Source organism: Artemia sp. Qi Xiang Cuo, chromosome 18 (genome assembly GCF_049724085.1).
Source record: "Artemia sp. Qi Xiang Cuo chromosome 18, ASM4972408v1, whole genome shotgun sequence".
NCBI lineage: Eukaryota > Metazoa > Arthropoda > Branchiopoda > Anostraca > Artemiidae > Artemia > Artemia sp. Qi Xiang Cuo.
In genome coordinates, this window is record NC_142811.1 from 17,109,512 (window position 1) to 17,121,966 (window position 12,455).

Consider the following 12,455-nt stretch of genomic DNA (forward strand, 5'->3'; position numbering starts at 1 on the left):
TACTTTGCTTACAACCAAAGTATAAACACATACAACAAGTACTGACAAAACCTAACCTCTCCACACAAAAAAAGTGACCCTTTGTCCCCGTCTCCGGAGACGATTCCATACCTATGCGAACCTGGGGGATAAATCACAAGTTCCGTAGGTGATTATACTTGTTCCGTAAAAGCTGTATTAAATTTAATTTATTGGCTCGGAGCCATTAAGTAGTACAGCATTTTTCCTCTAGAGGCGCTGAGGTACGCGGGGTCACTTTTGGAGAGTTTTGTCAGTACTTGTTCAGTATGTGTTTATACTTTGCTTACAACAAGGAAGAATAATCGTCAGAACGGTTTAGTGAAGGCACAGAAATATGCTAGTTCTGCTCCATAAACTTTTTCCAACCATTGCTATAAGATATTTTCTTTCAGATTCAATCTTAAATTACGTAATTTGAGAAGATCTCAGGGGTGGCATGAAGGTCGAGTTTTGTTATTTTTTCCGCATCCTGGAATTTTCGTTATGGAATGGAATAATTTTTCCTTGTCCTAGACGACCATATGTTTCAACCAAGAATCAACAATTCCGTATCATAAATGAAAAACACAACCCTCCACATAACAAACAGATGCAACCTAAGGAGGAGATAGGGAAACAAAAAGGACGTTCCGCACCCATGAAGAGCTGGTATTTATGGTGTTACACCTAACTGTTGAAACTCCACTCATGTGCCCATTCTTCTAAATGGCAATAAATCAATTGTTTATTTTTATAAGGACTGCGAATAATCGTAACCGAGGAACGTCACATTTAACAGCTTTAAAAGTGTTTATTCAAGAAGGGATGGCTCATAGCCTATTTGGACACAAGCCCAATTGAAGCTTTTGTTTCGTCTACGCACTGTTTTGAACAATTTTCATCCAGCATCCATCAGTTATCACTAGGTTGCAGCAGTAGCTGCAACCTAGTGGAAGGAAAATCATGGCACTTAGTACTAAAATTAATAAAGTAAAACATAAACTAATTTAAAGTACAAAGGACGTTAAAACAAGAACGTATTTTTCCCCTGGAAACTTAAGAAGGGTCCCCTTTAAAACAAAGATTTTCTTTTATCTTTTGTTTCTTTCAAATTCAGGAAGATTTTATGGCAATATTACATTTTCGGGTACTTTTGTCTTATAGCCACCATACTCAAGAAGCGAAGTTAGGTTAATCCTAATGAAAGGGAAGGTGTCATAAAATCTAACCGTCAGGAGCACTACAAAATCCGTCATAACATCGACAAAAAAGAAATCCGTCAGAACCACTAACCGTCATAACATCTAACCGTCAGGAGCACTACAAAATCCGTCATAACATCGACAAAAAAAATCCGTCAGAACCACTAACCGTCATAACATCTAACCGTCAGGAGCACTACAAAATGCGTCATAACATCGACAAAAAAAAAAATCCGTCAGAACCACTAACCGTCATAACATCTAAAATTTTAAAACTTTAGTTTTTTGGGGGTTTAGGGGGGAAAACGTACCTAGGCTAGATTAGGTTACGTATATGATATATGCTATGTTTTTCCCCACTCCCTGATGTGCAAATATATAGCCGAAATTTGTTTGTAAACTATTATATACTTATTACTATTATATAAACTTATAAAAAATTTTAGATGTTATGACGGTTAGTGCTTGTGACGGTTAGTCGAAATGATAGCACCTCCTGATTTACTATACCTGACTTCGATGAAAGTAAAATACTTTTATAACAAGATTACGGAAAGTACAACAGAGAATTATGGGAATAAGGGCCCCCGGACGCATTATATTAAATGGTTTGGGTACTTCCTTGTTAGCTATTACACACTCAAGAATTGAAGTTAGGTTAATCATAATGAAATATACCAGAATATGATGAAAATATAACAGTTTGGTACCAAAAAATGGAAAGTACAACAAAGAATTATGGAAGGGGGGCCACCCTGACCGCATTATATTAAATACGTAACCTAAACTAACCTAACCAAAATATTAACTAAATATTTAATTAAAATATAGCTACAATGTAGTTTCCCACCGAGCCGAACCTAATACTGTCTGGTATAAAGACCATGAACACCGGTTATTGTCTCATGTTCGTGACACAAAATCTCTGTGTGGTGGCTTTAAGCCACAAGTATTCATTTTCGTTGGTGTTGCCACGTCTAATCATTAAAATAAATAAGTAAAACTAATTAGTTAAAATCAACAATACTTTTCGTTCACAAAATTTCACATATTAACTATCTGTCGATACCTAAATATAGCCTAACTACACCTTCAAAGGAAACCTAAGCTCTCTTGAAGTTTTCTGGTGCCATGTTGTTTTAGCTAATTTTTTTTTTATTCTTCATCCAAGTTTCTTAAAACTTGCAAATTGAAGTTGCATTTATTTTTAACTTCTTTTTTAGTTTTTTTTATTCTTCATCCAAGTTTCTTGTCTTCTTTTTTAATTTGGCACCCGCTGCTACCAAACCTTCATAACTTCATATGGAGTCATGCCATTAAAAATTCAATTCCCGAATGTTCTTAATTTTTTAAGATATAGTCTACATGGCTACGTAAGTCTCAAATTATTCACTTCAAAGAATCAGAACGGTAGTAGTAGTAGTAGTAGTAGTAGTTAATGTACCAAGGACAGTGAAAACAGAATGACCGAGATGAAAATGAAAACTACTGAAAATGAAAACAGAATGAAAACTACTAGTAATGTAGCCATGTAGGCTATATCTTAAAAATTAAGAACATTCGGGAATTGAATTTTTAATGGAATGCCTGCATATGAAGTTGTGAAGGTTTGGTAGTAGCGGGTGCCTTATTAAAAAAGAAGAAGAAAAGAAACTTGGATGAAGAATAATAATAATGATAATGATAATTAAAAAAGAAGAAGATAATTATAAAAGAAGAAGATATGATAATTATGATATTATAGAAGAAGAAGATATGATAATTAAAAGCCCAATTAAAAAGAAGAAGAAAAGAAACTTGGATGAAGAATAATAATAATGATAATTAAAAAAGAAGAAGATAATTATAAAAGAAGAAGATATGATAATTATGATATTATAGAAGAAGAAGATATGATAATTAAAAGCCCAATTAAAAAAGAAAAAGAAAAGAAACTTGGATGAAGAATAATAATAATGATAATTAAAAAAGAAGAAGATAATTATAAAAGAAGAAGATATGATAATTATGATATTATAGAAGAAGAAGATATGATAATTATGATATTATAGAAGAAGAAGATATGATAATTAAAAGCCCAATTAAAAAAGAAGAAGAAAAGAAACTTGGATGAAGAATAATAATAATGATAATTAAAAAAGAAGAAGATAATTATAAAAGAAGAAGATATGATAATTATGATATTATAGAAGAAGAAGATATGATAATTAAAAGCCCAATTAAAAAGAAGAAGAAAAGAAACTTGGATGAAGAATAATAATAATGATAATTAAAAAAGAAGAAGATAATTATAAAAGAAGAAGATATGATAATTATGATATTATAGAAGAAGAAGATATGATAATTATGACATTATAGAAGAAGAAGATATGATAATTAAAAGCCCAATTAAAAAAGAAGAAGAAAAGAAACTTGGATGAAGAATAATAATAATGATAATGATAATTAAAAAAGAAGAAGATAATTATAAAAGAAGAAGATATGATAATTATGATATTATAGAAGAAGAAGATATGATAATTAAAAGCCCAAATAAAAAGAAGAAGAAAAGAAACTTGGATGAAGAATAATAATAATGATAATTAAAAAAGAAGAAGATAATTATAAAAGAAGAAGATATGATAATTATGATATTATAGAAGAAGAAGATATGATAATTAAAAGCCCAATTAAAAAAGAAGAAGAAAAGAAACTTGGATGAAGAATAATAATAATGATAATTAAAAAAGAAGAAGATAATTATAAAAGAAGAAGATATGATAATTATGATATTATAGTAGAAGAAGATATGATAATTATGATATTATAGAAGAAGAAGATATGATAATTAAAAGCCTAATTAAAAAAGAAGAAGAAAAGAAACTTGGATGAAGAATAATAATAATGATAATTAAAAAAGAAGAAGATATGATAATTAAAAGCCCAATTAAAAAAGAAGAAGAAAAGAAACTTGGATGAATAATAATAATAATGATAATTAAAAAAGAAGAAGATAATTATAAAAGAAGAAGATATGATAATTATGACATTATAGAAGAAGAAGATATGATAATTAAAAGCCCAATTAAAAAAGAAGAAGAAAAGAAACTTGGATGAAGAATAATAATAATGATAATTAAAAAAGAAGAAGATAATTATAAAAGAAGAAGATAATTATAAAAGAAGAAGATATGATAATTATGATATTATAGAAGAAGAAGATATGATAATTAAAAGCCCAATTAAAAAAGAAGAAGAAAAGAAACTTGGATGAAGAATAATAATAATGATAATTAAAAAAGAAGAAGATAATTATAAAAGAAGAAGATAATTATAAAAGAAGAAGATATGATAATTATGATATATAGAAGAAGAAGATATGATAATTAAAAGCCCAATTAAAAAAGAAGAAGAAAAGAAACTTGGATGAAGAATAATAATAACGATAATAATAAAAAAAAAATGGTCCGCTGTAAAGCAAAACTAAAAAACAGGTTAAAAATAAATGCAACTTTAATTTGATATTTTATTTAGTTTTAATGTTTTTTTTTAATATTATATTTATTATATAATTATATTATATAATATTATATTATATACATTATAATTAGGTCATCCTCAGCGCACCTACTCGCCACAAAACTAAGAAAGCACTGCCTTATTCATTTTCAGATACTGCCTCTAAGGCCACTCCATACCTTAAAATCACTTTGCAAGCTTAAATAATTTCGCAAGCTAAAAATCATTTTGCAAAATCCTTTTAGCATCTCAGAGACAAAGCATCCATTAAAGAATTTTCCATGCACCACAAGGAACTTCTAGAGCTGCCAAGCTACCAAAACAATATTTTCTTGAAATTTGTGTAAAAGTTTATGATATGTTTGAAAAACTAACAGTTCGAAAAACTAAAACGGGGATCCAAAATATAATATTTGACTAATTGTTAAGCAATGCTCTGTCTATTCAATGTACCTACACCACAAATAATATGTCATCATCTTTGAAATAATATTTATTATTTCATACAAATAATATGTTTGATACATATATTGTCATCATTATTAATACGACAAATAATACGTCCCTGTTGTCGGCAAGGTTTTCGGCAAGGTTTTCAATCAAAATATGTAGCACCTCATGGAACTCCCAAAGCTGCAAAATAGTTAGAATAGTATTTCCCTTGAGCTGATTTTGAACGTTTTCCCAAAAGGTATGCTAGAGCATTTTTTGAAACCGCGATTGTCAAAAAATTTAAACAGAAAACGTTACTTCATTTTAATCGAAAAAACAAAACAAAATTCATACTTCATATTGATGTATGTTTCATTAAATCTAAATATCTCCATCTCCGGAATAAAACGGGAGAAGTTAAATGGTTTCTCTCTGATTTCCAGGAAAATATTTGTCGGTTTTTAGTTGTCTGTCGTTTACTCGGATCTCTTATCCAAGCCCTATAAATTATGGCAAGACCGCTCAATCAATTCTGAACATTTTGGCCACACAAGCTAAAAAAAACTTGAATTATTTTCCCTATTCATCCCACATTAACACTTGGTTCATAATGCGAAACAGCGCAGCAACAGAAAGTAGGACTCTATTCCGACCACAGTTTATATAATTATCCAGTATGATCATAAACTGTGAGTATGATCTTCCCCTATCTCACCCATTATAAAAACCCGGACCAAGGTGCGAGTGCTCCAGAGAACGTTTTTGCAGATAGAAACATAGGCGGCATCAGATCTTTTCATGGGTAACAAGTCAGACAGTGATCTAATCGGAAACAAGTGGAAACCCGCTATTACGAATAATGCACTTTGTTGGAAACAATCGGAAACAGACTAACCCGCTAATGTAGAAAGAAGTGGGAGGAGCTTTTTGTTCGCACCGAGAACGAAGACCAGAAATGATATGCGATAAGCTTACTGGATAATTATATGATCTGTGATTCCGACCAAGATCAACCATATATAATGTATTTGAAGATACTGCTGAATGGAAATCGAAGGGCCTTTCTGTTGTATTATAAAGAAAAAGGATAGTGTCGAAGTGGTCACTATAGTGTATTAAAAAACTAAAAAAAAAACGTATAAAAAATTTGTTTATATTCATTTTTGTTAAGTTTTTAGGAGTCAGACATACATTTTGGGGGGGGGGGGGTATTGCCTAAAAGAAAAATCACTAAATCAGCACATAAATAACTAGATTTTTGAAGAAAATCACTAGATCAAGCACAAATCACTAAAATATAGTGATTTTTTTACCGTGTGGCAACCCTGGTGAATAAGACAGCCCAATCAATTCTAAACATTTTGGCCACACAAGCTAAAAAAAAAATCATATAATGAACGAGACAGGGCGATTCTTTGAGGTCGCCTTAATTCATTTTCAGACACTTCCTCAATAATACGTCTAGCTTATAATCCATGCATTTTCACAAAAAAAAACGAAAGTAAGAAATCAGAATGTTTATTAGAGACAGTAGTCACGTTTTTATGGCTTACAATACCACAGGTTTCTTTTTTGTTTCCTTCTTTTTTCTTTGCGTTTCAGGAATTCATCTGCCGTCTCAGATAACTATCACTTTCTTCTCCAGTCACTTCTGCCTTTTTTCTTTACAGTAAAAGGCGACAGGGTTCCTATTAGGAATTTCTCTTCGAGTTCCTGGCAAGCGTAGCAAACCAGTGGAACAATTGAGCCTTGTCTATATTATGATGTCCAACTTGAAAGCGATTTTTCTTCCATGAGCGATTAAAAAAGAAGGAATCGGAAGGGAGCAACAGAAAAGAATAAAACTTAAATGTAACGGTTTAAAAAAAGGGGTGACATACAGGGTTGCCATCCAGTGATTTATCATTATTTCTAGTGGTATTTTATATTGCCTAAAGAAAAAATCACTAAATCAGCGCATAAATAACTAGATTATTGAAGAAAATCACTAGATCAAACAAAAATCGTTAAAATATAGTGATTTTTTCACCGTGTGGCAACCCTAGTGACATACCAATGCACAGGAGCATAAATACAGACAGGGACAACCCTTGGGAAGGGATGGGACCTTGCGGTCAACTATATTCCCACTTGAGGAGTGGGGCCTCTCGAGGAAATTATAGCCCAGTAAACGACACAGCATTCTCACGGGATTCTAATTAATGGATAATTCTTTTGGGCTTGGTCTGGTTTGACGGGCGTTTTCGCGCTGAAAAACCTCTTCCTAGCTAATTTATCTACTATGGGTTTCCTCCCCGTAAGTAGTGCAGGATTTCGACTCTTGTTGATAAGATGGCTTTACTTCGAACTTGTCTACAAATTAAATAAAAAAAAAAGTTTTTTTCAACTAAAAGTAAGAAGCGACATTAAAACTTAAAACGAACAGAAATTATTCCGTATATGAAAGGAGTTGTACCCTCTTCAATGCCTCGCTCTTTACGCTAAAGTTTTCTATTGTTTAAAAAAAATACAGTTGTGAGAAAGAGTCAAAAAGAGTATAAAAAGTATAAAGGAGTGCTGTTATTGATGTTAAAATAAAGATCACCAACTTGTAATGTCTAGGGTTAATTTGAAGCTGAAATTTCGGAAGGGTAACTCCCTCCCGGGAAGTTATGATGTTGGTAGACTCCAGGATGAGAATTTGACAGAAAGTTTCCAGTCACAGTTGAATACTAAACTTAAAGAGTTCAAAATTTGACAATGTGGAAGATGGTTGGAATAATTTTAGAAAAACAATTTGTGAAGTTGCTGATGGTGTCTTAGGGAATTAAATAAAAAAAAAAACAAGTTTTTTTAACTGAAAGTAAGGAACGACGTTAAAACTTAAAACGAACAGAAATTATTCCGTATATGAAAGGGGTTGTCCCCTCCTCAACGCCGCGCTCTTTACGCTAAAGTTTTTTATTGTTTAAAAAAAAATTGATTTGTTATAAAGTAAAATTTTAGCGTAAAGAGCGAGGCGTTGAGGAGGGGACAGCCCCAATCATATACGGAATAATTTCTGTTCGCTTTAAGTTTTAACGTCGTTCCTTACTTTCAGTTAAAAAACTTGTTTTTTTATTTAATTTTTGAACGTTTTTGAATTAATGCAGGTTTTGATATTGGCTCACCGTGCCTAAATAATTAAAACAAAAGTTTCCTATTAATTTTACTTTTATTTGGCTAAATGGCTTTCTCGAAACTTGTTTAATTTTATTTAAGAATGTTTTTTATTAGTAATAAATATACGTAACTTACGAATTAACTTACGTAACGAACTTCTATATTCATAGATTTTTAATAGGTATATTAGGGGGTTCGCCCCCTAGTCAATACCTTGTCTTTAAGCTAAAGTTCAAATTTTGTTCCAATTCTTTAAAAATGGCCGCTTAATCACAAAGGCCGTTAATTAGAATAAATAGCTCTTATGAAAGTACTAAAAAATCTTTGGCTTAAAGAGCAAGGTATTGACTAGGGGGTGAACCCAATCATAGATGTAATATTTTCTGTTCGTTTTAAGTTTTGATGTTGCTGCTTACTTTCAGTCGAAAAACTTTTTTTTATGTAATTTCTGACCTTTTTTTAAATAATGCTGGGAAATCCGGCGTCCCCTTCATAGCAATGTCCCTTCCCCCATGAAAACTTCCTTCATGGAAAGATCCTCCCACTAAACCCCCCACCCCACACTACCAGAAAAATCCCTCCTGAAACGTAAGTATACTTCCCAATAACCAATACTATATGTTAAAATTGGGTAAAGTTCATAACTTTCAGCCCTCCCCGCGGGGACTTCGGGGGATTAAGTCATCCTAAAAGACATACTTATTATATTTTCGAACATGCTGAACAATTTGACTATCTCAACATTTTGATCGGGTGATTTTGGGAAAAAAGAGCGTGGGAGGGGGCCAAGTACTAGATGGAAGGTATTTTAGATTACTTTGGAACACCTTTTAGAACAGTTAATGGCAACCCTGACACAAGCTCCTTTATGATCTTGCTAAGCTCCATCGATACAATAATTTTACAAATTATAATTCGTCTTTATGGATTATTTATTACTTATTCATCGATAAAAAAGTCTTTGTCCTCATGTCATTTATCGCTCCAATGGCCGTCGGCCAATCATCTGCTCAATAACCATAAAGTGGCATTTCCCTTTTCTCATTTTTATTGGATAGTAATGACGCTTTCTTCCGAGAATAGATGACCACTTTAACTGAACCAGGAATCCATTAAAACCTTAAAAATGCATATTTAATTGTTATAGTCATTTTTCTTTGTGATTTCAAGTCAAGTACGACGGGTAAGTATTTACTGATAAAAAAATTACAAAGTGATTGTGAAACATAAATAAATTGGCGAGTTCTGATGTAAAGGGCAGCGTGGAAATCCTAATTAAAATAAACCGAGGGGGCACCAGCTTTCAGAAACCATGTACACCAGGCAGGGACGTACGCAGGGGGGGCCTTCGGGCCCGCCCCCCCCCCCGAAATCTTACGATTTTTTTCATTTTCCCATAATTTTCTGATTTTTCTCACAGAATAATGGGTTTGAAGGATTTGGTCCCCCCGCCCCGAAACAAATTGGGCCCCCCGAAACAAATTCCTGCGTACGTGCCTGACACCAGGAAGCACGTGGAGAAAGTGTACCAAATCTCTTGGGGACTATGCCAAGCGTGGCGGAAAGTGGGCAATCCTTCGAAAACTTGAAGATAAAACTATTTGGTACTTACGTATTATCAAGAACACACTCGAGAAGTTTGTTTTGTTTGATCTGAGTAAACCAGTTTTTCTCTCGCATTCGGACATGATTAGCTCATTCTTTCGTGAAATACACAACGATGCAGGTATATTTTAATTAAATATTTAATAAACAGAGGTGGTTAGATTAGGTATTAATATAATGCGTTCTTGACGGCCTGCTTTCCATAATTCTTTGTTGTAGTTTCAACAGTTTTGTTACTAAAGCATTATATTTTTATCATATTTTGGTGTATTTCATTATGATTAACCTAACTTCACTTCTTGAGTATGTTCTAAATAATACGTAAGTACTAACTATTCAATAAAGGCGCATCGAAGCCCTTTAAAAATCTACAAAAAAAATAGAAGAACTACGAAAAACAAGATACGAGGTCCGTGCGTAGAAGGGAGGAGAAGGGTCTTTGTACTAGCCCTTTCCCCTAGAGTCTGGACATTTTCGCAATCTCTTCCACTATTTCTTAAATATTTCGTATTTCATTATTTGGAACAAGGGACCTTGTAGAAAAGAAAAAAAAAATGTAGGCTTATACCAGACGAGAAGGTACTCGGGCACTATATTGGCCTTTACAAGGAAACCAGTCACGAAAAACCCGTTTTGACGGGTTAATTCATGAGACCGCTATAGAGTAATGCAATGCATAGCGTGGTTTTAATTACGTTACGATATTTAAACTGTTGTTTTTTGGGGTTTAGGGGGTGAAAGGTACCTAAGTTAGGTTAGGTTACGAATTTAATATATGCTATGCTTCACCCACCCCCCCCCCTAATGTGCAAATATATAGCCCAAATTTGTTTATATACTATTATATATTCATCCTATTTTATTTTATTTCATTAGTATTAAACAAACTTAACTTTTTAGAAAGGCCCATATAATGCACAAGCACCGCGAGAATTATTTTAAGTACTATAATAATTAATATAGACAAGAACTATATTAATTGTTATATAAAACTTCTATTTTAAGGTTTAAGTTCCCTGTGAAAGTTGTGGCATATTTTTCTGTTCTCCTGCAGGTTTAACATATCAATGAACTTTACAACTACTGCACTAATGAAAAAACCTAAGTTTTTGCTGGCGTGCAGTAATACTGCAAGCTATTTAAAAAACACGAACAAACAACAACTAAATAAACTAAAAAATGGAAAAAAAAACAAACCAAACAAGCGAAATTTTCAACCAAGTTTAGATTCTTCTCTTGGAAAGTCTAAATAATGCCATAATTGTGGCTCGGTTAAGGCATCTCTTACTTCAGAACATAGTAAAGATATGTAGATATATCTACTGTGTTTCAGAGGGAATATACACCGTCGGGCAAACAAGAAAGGAACATAGTCTAACTTTAAAAACTAACGCAAAAAAAAAACAGTGGAAACTATAACTAACAATAAATACTAAAAACGTCAAGAAAATATTGAAGAACTGCGTATTCAACCCTAGTCCCGTCGTTAGTGATAAAACTACACAGTGGGGTAGTAATTAATCTACGTCTTTTCAAAACCTATGATAGGGGGAAAGTATAGAGTATAGCAAAGTTTGTTTAAAACAAATACATTATCAAATTGCTCAAAATATTGAATAATTTATATTTATTCTACTACTGGGCAAACATACTCCCTTGGGGTTGGTCCCCAAGAGTATACAACTTAGATTAAAGTAAAATAGGTAAAGGATGCGGCACTAGACCCTTAAGGTCCGAGCCAGCGGTGCTGATCTCCCTCTGAATGTGATTCAGCCAGGAAGTACAATGGGGGGATGGGGGCCAGCCATCATGCGCTTTTGCACACCCTCCCTGTTTACCTTCTCCAGATATCTCCAGTTACCCATTTAGAGCTGGGTCGTATCGGGCTAAGCTTAAAGAGTCATGCCACTGACCCACGTCCCAAACCAAATAATTGGGTACACTAGGATTCGAACCCTCGCCGTCTCGGACATAGGATTCTGAGTCTAGTGGACCAGTCCACTCGGCTAGGACGGCTTAGATTACCCGGGAGGCCACCCACTTTCCGCCACATGGTGTACATCTCGAAGCTCCACATCTGCCGCACAGTTCTTCTACGCTTGCCACAGTTCCGCCACACGTGACACAGTCGCTGCAATGCTTGAAAGGCACCACATGATGTCTGAAAGTTGGCGACCCCTCGAGATAGGCAGCGCCATTTTGTTACTCCCAAAAAGAAATGATTTGTGCATTTTAAAGCGTTATACAGCGAGAAAACCAAAGTATAATCACCTACGGAACAAGTAATAACAAAACTCCCCAAAAGTGACCCCGCGTACCTCAGCGCCTCTAGACGCAAAATGTTGTACTACTTAATCGCTCCGAGCCAAAGTACTTTGTTCCGGCCAATAATTATACTAGAGCGTGATTCAGGCGACGAGTGACCGGGATGAATTGTGTAACTACGGTTTTTAGTTGCCAGGTTTGCATAGGCATACAAAGGGTCACTTTTTTGTGTGGAGAGGGTAGGTTTTTGTCAGTACTTGTTCCGTAGGTGATTATACTTTGGAGAAAACCTACTGCGACTCAGTGTGATTC

The 12,455-nt window shown here is 33.6% G+C and overlaps 1 protein-coding gene across 7 annotated transcripts in view; it reads right to left on the minus strand.

The window, feature by feature from the left end:
* Window positions 1-12,455, minus strand: part of Rap2l (Ras-associated protein 2-like) — a 101,134-nt gene that overhangs the window by 17,357 nt on the left and 71,322 nt on the right. The window lies entirely within an intron of this gene.